At 33.3% G+C, this 15,000-nt stretch overlaps 6 non-coding genes across 6 annotated transcripts; all 6 read left to right on the top strand.

The window, feature by feature from the left end:
- The first annotated feature begins 2,458 nt into the window (after positions 1-2,458).
- Positions 2,459-2,577, top strand: LOC149769384 (5S ribosomal RNA). Its single transcript, XR_016419183.1, has one exon. It is a non-coding gene; the product is annotated as a 5S ribosomal RNA (ribosomal RNA).
- A 918-nt stretch (positions 2,578-3,495) lies between these two features.
- LOC149769383 (5S ribosomal RNA) lies at positions 3,496-3,614 on the top strand. Its single transcript, XR_016419215.1, has one exon. It is a non-coding gene; the product is annotated as a 5S ribosomal RNA (ribosomal RNA).
- A 3,550-nt stretch (positions 3,615-7,164) lies between these two features.
- LOC149769382 (5S ribosomal RNA) lies at positions 7,165-7,283 on the top strand. Its single transcript, XR_016419182.1, has one exon. It is a non-coding gene; the product is annotated as a 5S ribosomal RNA (ribosomal RNA).
- Positions 7,284-8,195: 912 nt separating this feature from the next.
- Positions 8,196-8,314, top strand: LOC149769381 (5S ribosomal RNA). Its single transcript, XR_016419214.1, has one exon. It is a non-coding gene; the product is annotated as a 5S ribosomal RNA (ribosomal RNA).
- Positions 8,315-11,880: 3,566 nt separating this feature from the next.
- Positions 11,881-11,999, top strand: LOC149769380 (5S ribosomal RNA). Its single transcript, XR_016419180.1, has one exon. It is a non-coding gene; the product is annotated as a 5S ribosomal RNA (ribosomal RNA).
- A 912-nt stretch (positions 12,000-12,911) lies between these two features.
- Positions 12,912-13,030, top strand: LOC149769379 (5S ribosomal RNA). Its single transcript, XR_016419222.1, has one exon. It is a non-coding gene; the product is annotated as a 5S ribosomal RNA (ribosomal RNA).
- Positions 13,031-15,000: the final 1,970 nt, after the last annotated feature.

The raw sequence follows: 15,000 nt of genomic DNA, 5'->3' as shown, positions 1-15,000 counted from the left end.
ACGCATCAAGACAACAAATTATGTTTTACAGTCGAAATGTTGTTCTCACTAGAACTGAAATCATTTAATTTCTACTTAAATGCCCGAAAAATTTACAATTAAAACTACAATAAATGTTTTATACCTAGTCCCGCACAGTGACGTTTATCTGATTCCCTGTACTCACCGAGAGCATTCTGTGTCATATGGATGCATATCAAATGAAGTGAAAAGTAATGGAATACTCGCTTTTTTATTTATCCCTATGCATCGTGGTGCCCACACCATGATGAGACGCTGTTTCAATAAACCTTTTTATATATGTTCTTTACTGTTCTTCCTTTTTCTTCTTGCTTTATCATACTGACACACGAGAGAGAGAGAGAGAGAGAGAGTATGCAACAAAGTTCGCATAACTTTATCAGCTATTAACATTAATTGTACTTCTGTGTAATTTTATTTTTAACGCGTTATCCTATAACGATTGCAAACAAGGGCAAAAACTCTACTGATCTTATTCGATAATTATACCATACTGAATTAATAAGTTTATCTCGTAAAAACGGATCATATATATATCCTGGGTGGCTGAGGGTGTTTTAAGATATGTGTGTGTCTTTTCTGATATATATATATATATATATATATATATATATATATATATATATATATATATATATATATATATATATATATATATACGTTTGTGTGTGTACATACATACATACATACATACATACGTGTATTATTTACATATAGTCTTGGATAATTTTAATTATTGGGATATGGTTTTTAGGTATCAACAGATACAAAGGAAACAAACGTTTCAATACATATAATGACATTTTCTTAAATTCTACATTGTATCATATTGACCTACTACTTGCTAGGCAAGCTGACTTTTATAAAATTTGCAAACTCCTTATATATATTTAAACTTACTTTTAGTATTCAACCAGAAAATCAGTACAGTGCAGAAAGATTGAAAATATTATTTCTTTCGGATATATATATATATATATATATATATATATATATATATATATATATATATATATATATATATATATATATATATATATGTAAGAGAGAGAGAGATGGGGGGTTCGGAATGGTTTAAACAGACTCTAAATTACACTGATAAAATGTACATCAGTCCAATGGTTAACATGATAGATTTCTATCAAGCTGGTTGCCCTATTGTACCATTGAGCAAGACTACCCTCATTGCCTAACAAAACCAAGCAGTCTTTTGCCAGAACACCATAATGTGAACTTAGGCCATCTAAATCAAATTCCTATGTGAAATTTGCCAATATAAGCCAATACACTTTAATGCAAACTTAGCCAATCTAAACCAAATATCTTAATGGAAACTTAGCCAAACACCTTAATGTGAACTTAGCCCATCTAAACCAATGTACCATAATGTGAACTTAGCCCATCTAAACCAAGAAAAGAATAATGTGATATTGGCTCATATAAACAAAAACACCTTAATGCTATCTTAGCCAATCTAAACCAACCGACTTAATTTATTTTTTATAAAGAATACAAAGTGAAAATTTAAATACTTTTCAGCATTATAAATGAAATCACAAATAGTCCATAAAAGTTATATGACAAGTCCAAAAGGGTAGTGTTCCAAATGAATGCCAGTGGTTTTCTGAATGAAGTCCAATTTTGAATGTGCTGATGTAATAACAATCTTGACGTGTGGCGATGATGTAATTTAGAATGTCCTTGAATGAATTCATAATAGTCCCAAAATAGCGATTTTTGATATTTGGACATTAGTATTGGGGTGTATGGACATATTTGTTTTGCTTATCAAAACGTTGGAAATCGCCGACACCATGCGGTATCGGCATAGGCTGCTTACTAGCCACAGGGGGCTCGTATCATTGCTTACAATGAAACTATCAGTCGTACATATAGTATAAAATGTATGACTGTCAGTTCAATTGTGAGCAACGATGCGAGCCCCTGTGCTTACTAGCCTGCCATGCAAACTTGACCGACCTTTCATCGAGATATACCTGCATGAAATCGAGAGAAATACGATTTATTTTCTCAGAAATAATTGCGAGTATAACATCATTTGTCGTTAATGAAGCTGACTGACGAAAGAAAACGACAACCTTGATGAAATTTGACACGGAACTCGCCATTGTATTACTATTCAAATGACTGCACAAATATGGCAACCTACATGTCAGTGACTTCGGCGATCAAATAAGCTCTTGCTTCTTTACAGATTGAAACTGAAGGGATGTATTGTCGTAAGCAGAGCTCTCCCCTGTCTCTAATATATATATATATGTATATATATATATATATATATATATATATATATATATATATATATATATATATATATGTGTGTGTGTGTGTGTGTGTGTGTGTGTGTGTGTGTGTAATGTATCTTTGTAACGACGAAGAGACAACCTATATTAGTCTTAAATTTGTACGTACAAATGTCTACGGCCATACCACGTTGAAAACACCGGTTCTCGTCCGATCACCGAAGTTAAGCAACGTCGGGCCCGGTTAGTACTTGGATGGGTGACCGCCTGGGAATACCGGGTGCTGTAGGCATTTTTTAATTTTTTTTTGGGTTCCATCCTCACTGTGAGGATATGCGATCATATATGGCCAATATTTCTTGTTCACAAATCTGGTGCAAATTTTTCAGTTTCCTCTACCTCCAGGATCGAAATGGGCCGCCTCGTATGCCGTCCAGATCCTCCAAATTTCTTCTGATATTCCGGATTCAGCCTATGCTATAGCGAATAATTGCAACGTATGCAATCGATGTCTTTCATTTTGGATACTTGTCTGTGGTATTTCTTATTCAATAATTGATAGATATATTTGGAATGTATTATTTTTAATTATTTTAATTTATTTACCTGTTTTTTAGCAGGGCACCAGTCTATCAGTGTGAAACTTGGCATCCCTTAGCGAATACTTCGAATATGGGCCATTGACAAAATAAATTGGTGTATAAATCTCTGTTTTGATTACAGTAAGTTTGGATGGATGTTCCCTGCTTCCACTTCCTTGCACTTTCTGTGTTTCCACAACTTTAACGTTTCCGAGCTGCAAGACGATATCCGTTTCAAATCAGATTCGAGTCCGTATTTAAAGGTAGCTCATAGGCTGATGTCGATTATTTACCTATTGAATTAGTCAGTTGATACAAGATAAATAATAATAATAATAATAATAATAATAATAATGCCCAAAAACAACAAAAATGAACTGAATCTTCGTTTAAATGCATTGTTATTTAAGTCCATTTGAAGGTGTAAACCTCCGGTTAAGCAACTAATGTCCGAGTCCGAAAATGCCTGAATTACAAATTTGAATAATGTATGAAGGCAGTTTATCTATATAAGTTTTAATCAGTACACTTTAATTACTAATTTTACACGGCACATAAACGTAAACGTCTGTACATCGGAAACGGTGAAGAGAGAAGCGAATATAAGTCTTAAATTTACAAACACTTGTGTCTACGGCCATACCACGTTGAAAGCACCGGTTCTCGTCCGATCACCGAAGTTAAGCAACGTCGGGCCCGGTTAGTACTTGGATGGGTGACCGCCTGGGAATACCGGGTGCTGTAGACTCTTTTTTTTTTTTTTTTTTTTCTTTTATAACTAAAAACAGTTGAAGTTTTTCTTTCTTTCTTTTATTGTAACTAAATTTACTTTCTTCAATATAAATAATAAATAGAGCAATTTCTCGACTTTCATTTTCTCTTTTTCCTTAACTTTCTTCAATAATTCGGATCCTAAAAAAATCAAGCATAGGACCTGAATATAGCAAATGTTGCTTTGCACTTCTCTGCTCTTGGTTTCGATCCTTACTACTGGAATATGCGATCATAGATGACCAGTATTTCTTATTAACAAATTCGGTTCAATTTATCCAGTTTCCTCTACTTTTACTACCACAACAAGCTGCCTCCTTTCACGTCGAAATACTTCCTTCAAGTTTCTTCTCATATATTCCTGGTGTAGTCTCTTGCGCAGAGTTGCAAAATATGCGATCAATGTCTTTCATTTTGGCTACTTATTTGTGGTATTTCTTATTCACTAATTGATTGATAAATATGGAATGTATGAATTGTGAGAATTTTTTATATTAATTTATTGATTGATTGATTTCTTTTACAGCAGGGCCTCAGTCTGCCAGTGGGAAAATTGGCATCCTGTAGCGAATACTGTAAATATGGGCCATTGGCAAAATAAATTGGGTTATAAAATTCTGTTTTGATTACAGTAAGTTTAGATAGATATTCCATGCTTCCACTTTCTGTATTTCCACAACGTTAACTTCTCCAAGTTGCAAGAAGAGATCCTTTGCAAATCTGATAAGACCCTATCTTTAAAGTTAGCTTATAGGCCGGTGTCGCTTATTTTAACCAAATGATAGGACAGAAAGACGAATAATAATAATAATAATAATAACAACAACAATAATGTCCTGAATCTGCATTTTAAGTCAATTTCAACATGGAATTCTCCCCTTATCTGGGTCAGAAAATGGATGAGTGACAAATATGAGTATCTGAGGCCAGTTTTGCTTCTTTTGGATTAGAACTTTGAATCAGTATACACTTTAGTTACTAATATTATACTGCACACAAACATTTGTACATCGGAAACGTTGAAGAGATGTGTGACTAATCAGCAAAAGAGTCTTGAAAACGCATCAAGACAACAAATTATGTTTTACAGTCGAAATGTTGTTCTCACTAGAACTGAAATCATTTAATTTCTACTTAAATGCCCGAAAAATTTACAATTAAAACTACAATAAATGTTTTATACCTAGTCCCGCACAGTGACGTTTATCTGATTCCCTGTACTCACCGAGAGCATTCTGTGTCATATGGATGCATATCAAATGAAGTGAAAAGTAATGGAATACTCGCTTTTTTATTTATCCCTATGCATCGTGGTGCCCACACCATGATGAGACGCTGTTTCAATAAACCTTTTTATATATGTTCTTTACTGTTCTTCCTTTTTCTTCTTGCTTTATCATACTGACACACGAGAGAGAGAGAGAGAGAGAGAGAGTATGCAACAAAGTTCGCATAACTTTATCAGCTATTAACATTAATTGTACTTCTGTGTAATTTTATTTTTAACGCGTTATCCTATAACGATTGCAAACAAGGGCAAAAACTCTACTGATCTTATTCGATAATTATACCATACTGAATTAATAAGTTTATCTCGTAAAAACGGATCATATATATATCCTGGGTGGCTGAGGGTGTTTTAAGATATGTGTGTGTCTTTTCTGATATATATATATATATATATATATATATATATATATATATATATATATATATATATATATATATATATATATATACGTTTGTGTGTGTACATACATACATACATACATACATACGTGTATTATTTACATATAGTCTTGGATAATTTTAATTATTGGGATATGGTTTTTAGGTATCAACAGATACAAAGGAAACAAACGTTTCAATACATATAATGACATTTTCTTAAATTCTACATTGTATCATATTGACCTACTACTTGCTAGGCAAGCTGACTTTTATAAAATTTGCAAACTCCTTATATATATTTAAACTTACTTTTAGTATTCAACCAGAAAATCAGTACAGTGCAGAAAGATTGAAAATATTATTTCTTTCGGATATATATATATATATATATATATATATATATATATATATATATATATATATATATATATATATATATATATGTAAGAGAGAGAGAGATGGGGGGTTCGGAATGGTTTAAACAGACTCTAAATTACACTGATAAAATGTACATCAGTCCAATGGTTAACATGATAGATTTCTATCAAGCTGGTTGCCCTATTGTACCATTGAGCAAGACTACCCTCATTGCCTAACAAAACCAAGCAGTCTTTTGCCAGAACACCATAATGTGAACTTAGGCCATCTAAATCAAATTCCTATGTGAAATTTGCCAATATAAGCCAATACACTTTAATGCAAACTTAGCCAATCTAAACCAAATATCTTAATGGAAACTTAGCCAAACACCTTAATGTGAACTTAGCCCATCTAAACCAATGTACCATAATGTGAACTTAGCCCATCTAAACCAAGAAAAGAATAATGTGATATTGGCTCATATAAACAAAAACACCTTAATGCTATCTTAGCCAATCTAAACCAACCGACTTAATTTATTTTTTATAAAGAATACAAAGTGAAAATTTAAATACTTTTCAGCATTATAAATGAAATCACAAATAGTCCATAAAAGTTATATGACAAGTCCAAAAGGGTAGTGTTCCAAATGAATGCCAGTGGTTTTCTGAATGAAGTCCAATTTTGAATGTGCTGATGTAATAACAATCTTGACGTGTGGCGATGATGTAATTTAGAATGTCCTTGAATGAATTCATAATAGTCCCAAAATAGCGATTTTTGATATTTGGACATTAGTATTGGGGTGTATGGACATATTTGTTTTGCTTATCAAAACGTTGGAAATCGCCGACACCATGCGGTATCGGCATAGGCTGCTTACTAGCCACAGGGGGCTCGTATCATTGCTTACAATGAAACTATCAGTCGTACATATAGTATAAAATGTATGACTGTCAGTTCAATTGTGAGCAACGATGCGAGCCCCTGTGCTTACTAGCCTGCCATGCAAACTTGACCGACCTTTCATCGAGATATACCTGCATGAAATCGAGAGAAATACGATTTATTTTCTCAGAAATAATTGCGAGTATAACATCATTTGTCGTTAATGAAGCTGACTGACGAAAGAAAACGACAACCTTGATGAAATTTGACACGGAACTCGCCATTGTATTACTATTCAAATGACTGCACAAATATGGCAACCTACATGTCAGTGACTTCGGCGATCAAATAAGCTCTTGCTTCTTTACAGATTGAAACTGAAGGGATGTATTGTCGTAAGCAGAGCTCTCCCCTGTCTCTAATATATATATATATATATATATATATATATATATATATATATATATATATATATATATATATATATATCTATATATATATATATATATATATATGTGTGTGTGTGTGTGTGTGTGTGTGTGTGTGTAATGTATCTTTGTAACGACGAAGAGACAACCTATATTAGTCTTAAATTTGTACGTACAAATGTCTACGGCCATACCACGTTGAAAACACCGGTTCTCGTCCGATCACCGAAGTTAAGCAACGTCGGGCCCGGTTAGTACTTGGATGGGTGACCGCCTGGGAATACCGGGTGCTGTAGGCATTTTTTAATTTTTTTTTGGGTTCCATCCTCACTGTGAGGATATGCGATCATATATGGCCAATATTTCTTGTTCACAAATCTGGTGCAAATTTTTCAGTTTCCTCTACCTCCAGGATCGAAATGGGCCGCCTCGTATGCCGTCCAGATCCTCCAAATTTCTTCTGATATTCCGGATTCAGCCTATGCTATAGCGAATAATTGCAACGTATGCAATCGATGTCTTTCATTTTGGATACTTGTCTGTGGTATTTCTTATTCAATAATTGATAGATATATTTGGAATGTATTATTTTTAATTATTTTAATTTATTTACCTGTTTTTTAGCAGGGCACCAGTCTATCAGTGTGAAACTTGGCATCCCTTAGCGAATACTTCGAATATGGGCCATTGACAAAATAAATTGGTGTATAAATCTCTGTTTTGATTACAGTAAGTTTGGATGGATGTTCCCTGCTTCCACTTCCTTGCACTTTCTGTGTTTCCACAACTTTAACGTTTCCGAGCTGCAAGACGATATCCGTTTCAAATCAGATTCGAGTCCGTATTTAAAGGTAGCTCATAGGCTGATGTCGATTATTTACCTATTGAATTAGTCAGTTGATACAAGATAAATAATAATAATAATAATAATAATAATGCCCAAAAACAACAAAAATGAACTGAATCTTCGTTTAAATGCATTGTTATTTAAGTCCATTTGAAGGTGTAAACCTCCGGTTAAGCAACTAATGTCCGAGTCCGAAAATGCCTGAATTACAAATTTGAATAATGTATGAAGGCAGTTTATCTATATAAGTTTTAATCAGTACACTTTAATTACTAATTTTACACGGCACATAAACGTAAACGTCTGTACATCGGAAACGGTGAAGAGAGAAGCGAATATAAGTCTTAAATTTACAAACACTTGTGTCTACGGCCATACCACGTTGAAAGCACCGGTTCTCGTCCGATCACCGAAGTTAAGCAACGTCGGGCCCGGTTAGTACTTGGATGGGTGACCGCCTGGGAATACCGGGTGCTGTAGACTCTTTTTTTTTTTTTTTTTTTTCTTTTATAACTAAAAACAGTTGAAGTTTTTCTTTCTTTCTTTTATTGTAACTAAATTTACTTTCTTCAATATAAATAATAAATAGAGCAATTTCTCGACTTTCATTTTCTCTTTTTCCTTAACTTTCTTCAATAATTCGGATCCTAAAAAAATCAAGCATAGGACCTGAATATAGCAAATGTTGCTTTGCACTTCTCTGCTCTTGGTTTCGATCCTTACTACTGGAATATGCGATCATAGATGACCAGTATTTCTTATTAACAAATTCGGTTCAATTTATCCAGTTTCCTCTACTTTTACTACCACAACAAGCTGCCTCCTTTCACGTCGAAATACTTCCTTCAAGTTTCTTCTCATATATTCCTGGTGTAGTCTCTTGCGCAGAGTTGCAAAATATGCGATCAATGTCTTTCATTTTGGCTACTTATTTGTGGTATTTCTTATTCACTAATTGATTGATAAATATGGAATGTATGAATTGTGAGAATTTTTTATATTAATTTATTGATTGATTGATTTCTTTTACAGCAGGGCCTCAGTCTGCCAGTGGGAAAATTGGCATCCTGTAGCGAATACTGTAAATATGGGCCATTGGCAAAATAAATTGGGTTATAAAATTCTGTTTTGATTACAGTAAGTTTAGATAGATATTCCATGCTTCCACTTTCTGTATTTCCACAACGTTAACTTCTCCAAGTTGCAAGAAGAGATCCTTTGCAAATCTGATAAGACCCTATCTTTAAAGTTAGCTTATAGGCCGGTGTCGCTTATTTTAACCAAATGATAGGACAGAAAGACGAATAATAATAATAATAATAATAACAACAACAATAATGTCCTGAATCTGCATTTTAAGTCAATTTCAACATGGAATTCTCCCCTTATCTGGGTCAGAAAATGGATGAGTGACAAATATGAGTATCTGAGGCCAGTTTTGCTTCTTTTGGATTAGAACTTTGAATCAGTATACACTTTAGTTACTAATATTATACTGCACACAAACATTTGTACATCGGAAACGTTGAAGAGATGTGTGACTAATCAGCAAAAGAGTCTTGAAAACGCATCAAGACAACAAATTATGTTTTACAGTCGAAATGTTGTTCTCACTAGAACTGAAATCATTTAATTTCTACTTAAATGCCCGAAAAATTTACAATTAAAACTACAATAAATGTTTTATACCTAGTCCCGCACAGTGACGTTTATCTGATTCCCTGTACTCACCGAGAGCATTCTGTGTCATATGGATGCATATCAAATGAAGTGAAAAGTAATGGAATACTCGCTTTTTTATTTATCCCTATGCATCGTGGTGCCCACACCATGATGAGACGCTGTTTCAATAAACCTTTTTATATATGTTCTTTACTGTTCTTCCTTTTTCTTCTTGCTTTATCATACTGACACACGAGAGAGAGAGAGAGAGAGAGAGTATGCAACAAAGTTCGCATAACTTTATCAGCTATTAACATTAATTGTACTTCTGTGTAATTTTATTTTTAACGCGTTATCCTATAACGATTGCAAACAAGGGCAAAAACTCTACTGATCTTATTCGATAATTATACCATACTGAATTAATAAGTTTATCTCGTAAAAACGGATCATATATATATCCTGGGTGGCTGAGGGTGTTTTAAGATATGTGTGTGTCTTTTCTGATATATATATATATATATATATATATATATATATATATATATATATATATATATATATATATATATATATATACGTTTGTGTGTGTACATACATACATACATACATACATACGTGTATTATTTACATATAGTCTTGGATAATTTTAATTATTGGGATATGGTTTTTAGGTATCAACAGATACAAAGGAAACAAACGTTTCAATACATATAATGACATTTTCTTAAATTCTACATTGTATCATATTGACCTACTACTTGCTAGGCAAGCTGACTTTTATAAAATTTGCAAACTCCTTATATATATTTAAACTTACTTTTAGTATTCAACCAGAAAATCAGTACAGTGCAGAAAGATTGAAAATATTATTTCTTTCGGATATATATATATATATATATATATATATATATATATATATATATATATATATATATATATATATATATATATATATATATATATATATATATATATGTAAGAGAGAGAGAGATGGGGGGTTCGGAATGGTTTAAACAGACTCTAAATTACACTGATAAAATGTACATCAGTCCAATGGTTAACATGATAGATTTCTATCAAGCTGGTTGCCCTATTGTACCATTGAGCAAGACTACCCTCATTGCCTAACAAAACCAAGCAGTCTTTTGCCAGAACACCATAATGTGAACTTAGGCCATCTAAATCAAATTCCTATGTGAAATTTGCCAATATAAGCCAATACACTTTAATGCAAACTTAGCCAATCTAAACCAAATATCTTAATGGAAACTTAGCCAAACACCTTAATGTGAACTTAGCCCATCTAAACCAATGTACCATAATGTGAACTTAGCCCATCTAAACCAAGAAAAGAATAATGTGATATTGGCTCATATAAACAAAAACACCTTAATGCTATCTTAGCCAATCTAAACCAACCGACTTAATTTATTTTTTATAAAGAATACAAAGTGAAAATTTAAATACTTTTCAGCATTATAAATGAAATCACAAATAGTCCATAAAAGTTATATGACAAGTCCAAAAGGGTAGTGTTCCAAATGAATGCCAGTGGTTTTCTGAATGAAGTCCAATTTTGAATGTGCTGATGTAATAACAATCTTGACGTGTGGCGATGATGTAATTTAGAATGTCCTTGAATGAATTCATAATAGTCCCAAAATAGCGATTTTTGATATTTGGACATTAGTATTGGGGTGTATGGACATATTTGTTTTGCTTATCAAAACGTTGGAAATCGCCGACACCATGCGGTATCGGCATAGGCTGCTTACTAGCCACAGGGGGCTCGTATCATTGCTTACAATGAAACTATCAGTCGTACATATAGTATAAAATGTATGACTGTCAGTTCAATTGTGAGCAACGATGCGAGCCCCTGTGCTTACTAGCCTGCCATGCAAACTTGACCGACCTTTCATCGAGATATACCTGCATGAAATCGAGAGAAATACGATTTATTTTCTCAGAAATAATTGCGAGTATAACATCATTTGTCGTTAATGAAGCTGACTGACGAAAGAAAACGACAACCTTGATGAAATTTGACACGGAACTCGCCATTGTATTACTATTCAAATGACTGCACAAATATGGCAACCTACATGTCAGTGACTTCGGCGATCAAATAAGCTCTTGCTTCTTTACAGATTGAAACTGAAGGGATGTATTGTCGTAAGCAGAGCTCTCCCCTGTCTCTAATATATATATATATATATATATATATATATATATATATATATATATATATATATATATATATATATATATATATATATATATATGTGTGTGTGTGTGTGTGTGTGTGTGTGTGTGTGTGTGTAATGTATCTTTGTAACGACGAAGAGACAACCTATATTAGTCTTAAATTTGTACGTACAAATGTCTACGGCCATACCACGTTGAAAACACCGGTTCTCGTCCGATCACCGAAGTTAAGCAACGTCGGGCCCGGTTAGTACTTGGATGGGTGACCGCCTGGGAATACCGGGTGCTGTAGGCATTTTTTAATTTTTTTTGGGGTTCCATCCTCACTGTGAGGATATGCGATCATATATGGCCAATATTTCTTGTTCACAAATCTGGTGCAAATTTTTCAGTTTCCTCTACCTCCAGGATCGAAATGGGCCGCCTCGTATGCCGTCCAGATCCTCCAAATTTCTTCTGATATTCCGGATTCAGCCTATGCTATAGCGAATAATTGCAACGTATGCAATCGATGTCTTTCATTTTGGATACTTGTCTGTGGTATTTCTTATTCAATAATTGATAGATATATTTGGAATGTATTATTTTTAATTATTTTAATTTATTTACCTGTTTTTTAGCAGGGCACCAGTCTATCAGTGTGAAACTTGGCATCCCTTAGCGAATACTTCGAATATGGGCCATTGACAAAATAAATTGGTGTATAAATCTCTGTTTTGATTACAGTAAGTTTGGATGGATGTTCCCTGCTTCCACTTCCTTGCACTTTCTGTGTTTCCACAACTTTAACGTTTCCGAGCTGCAAGACGATATCCGTTTCAAATCAGATTCGAGTCCGTATTTAAAGGTAGCTCATAGGCTGATGTCGATTATTTACCTATTGAATTAGTCAGTTGATACAAGATAAATAATAATAATAATAATAATAATAATGCCCAAAAACAACAAAAATGAACTGAATCTTCGTTTAAATGCATTGTTATTTAAGTCCATTTGAAGGTGTAAACCTCCGGTTAAGCAACTAATGTCCGAGTCCGAAAATGCCTGAATTACAAATTTGAATAATGTATGAAGGCAGTTTATCTATATAAGTTTTAATCAGTACACTTTAATTACTAATTTTACACGGCACATAAACGTAAACGTCTGTACATCGGAAACGGTGAAGAGAGAAGCGAATATAAGTCTTAAATTTACAAACACTTGTGTCTACGGCCATACCACGTTGAAAGCACCGGTTCTCGTCCGATCACCGAAGTTAAGCAACGTCGGGCCCGGTTAGTACTTAGATGGGTGACCGCCTGGGAATACCGGGTGCTGTAGACTCTTTTTTTTTTTTTTTTTTCTTTTATAACTAAAAACAGTTGAAGTTTTTCTTTCTTTCTTTTATTGTAACTAAATTTACTTTCTTCAATATAAATAATAAGTAGAGCAATTTCTCGACTTTCATTTTCTCTTTTTCCTTAACTTTCTTCAATAATTCGGATCCTAAAAAAATCAAGCATAGGACCTGAATATAGCAAATGTTGCTTTGCACTTCTCTGCTCTTGGTTTCGATCCTTACTACTGGAATATGCGATCATAGATGACCAGTATTTCTTATTAACAAATTCGGTTCAATTTATCCAGTTTCCTCTACTTTTACTACCACAACAAGCTGCCTCCTTTCACGTCGAAATACTTCCTTCAAGTTTCTTCTCATATATTCCTGGTGTAGTCTCTTGCGCAGAGTTGCAAAATATGCGATCAATGTCTTTCATTTTGGCTACTTATTTGTGGTATTTCTTATTCACTAATTGATTGATAAATATGGAATGTATGAATTGTGAGAATTTTTTATATTAATTTATTGATTGATTGATTTCTTTTACAGCAGGGCCTCAGTCTGCCTGTGGGAAAATTGGCATCCTGTAGCGAATACTGTAAATATGGGCCATTGGCAAAATAAATTGGGTTATAAAATTCTGTTTTGATTACAGTAAGTTTAGATAGATATTCCATGCTTCCACTTTCTGTATTTCCACAACGTTAACTTCTCCAAGTTGCAAGAAGAGATCCTTTGCAAATCTGATAAGACCCTATCTTTAAAGTTAGCTTATAGGCCGGTGTCGCTTATTTTAACCAAATGATAGGACAGAAAGACGAATAATAATAATAATAATAATAACAACAACAATAATGTCCTGAATCTGCATTTTAAGTCAATTTCAACATGGAATTCTCCCCTTATCTGGGTCAGAAAATGGATGAGTGACAAATATGAGTATCTGAGGCCAGTTTTGCTTCTTTTGGATTAGAACTTTGAATCAGTATACACTTTAGTTACTAATATTATACTGCACACAAACATTTGTACATCGGAAACGTTGAAGAGATGTGTGACTAATCAGCAAAAGAGTCTTGAAAACGCATCAAGACAACAAATTATGTTTTACAGTCGAAATGTTGTTCTCACTAGAACTGAAATCATTTAATTTCTACTTAAATGCCCGAAAAATTTACAATTAAAACTACAATAAATGTTTTATACCTAGTCCCGCACAGTGACGTTTATCTGATTCCCTGTACTCACCGAGAGCATTCTGTGTCATATGGATGCATATCAAATGAAGTGAAAAGTAATGGAATACTCGCTTTTTTATTTATCCCTATGCATCGTGGTGCCCACACCATGATGAGACGCTGTTTCAATAAACCTTTTTATATATGTTCTTTACTGTTCTTCCTTTTTCTTCTTGCTTTATCATACTGACACACGAGAGAGAGAGAGAGAGAGAGAGTATGCAACAAAGTTCGCATAACTTTATCAGCTATTAACATTAATTGTACTTCTGTGTAATTTTATTTTTAACGCGTTATCCTATAACGATTGCAAACAAGGGCAAAAACTCTACTGATCTTATTCGATAATTATACCATACTGAATTAATAAGTTTATCTCGTAAAAACGGATCATATATATATCCTGGGTGGCTGAGGGTGTTTTAAGATATGTGTGTGTCTTTTCTGATATATATATATATATATATATATATATATATATATATATATATATATATATATATATATATATATATATATACGTTTGTGTGTGTACATACATACATACATACATACATACGTGTATTATTTACATATAGTCTTGGATAATTTTAATTATTGGGATATGGTTTTTAGGTATCAACAGATACAAAGGAAACAAACGTTTCAATACATATAATGACATTTTCTTAAATTCTACATTGTATCATATTGACCTACTACTTGCTAGGCAAGCTGACTTTTATAAAATTTGC

The sequence above is a fragment of the Sinohyriopsis cumingii genome, unplaced genomic scaffold (genome assembly GCF_028554795.1).
Source record: "Sinohyriopsis cumingii isolate HCF-2022 unplaced genomic scaffold, ASM2855479v2 utg003963l, whole genome shotgun sequence".
In the NCBI taxonomy this organism is placed as follows: Eukaryota; Metazoa; Mollusca; class Bivalvia; order Unionida; family Unionidae; genus Sinohyriopsis; species Sinohyriopsis cumingii.
The sequence above is the reverse complement of the archived record's forward strand: the minus strand, read 5'-3'. Positions and strand labels throughout refer to the sequence as shown.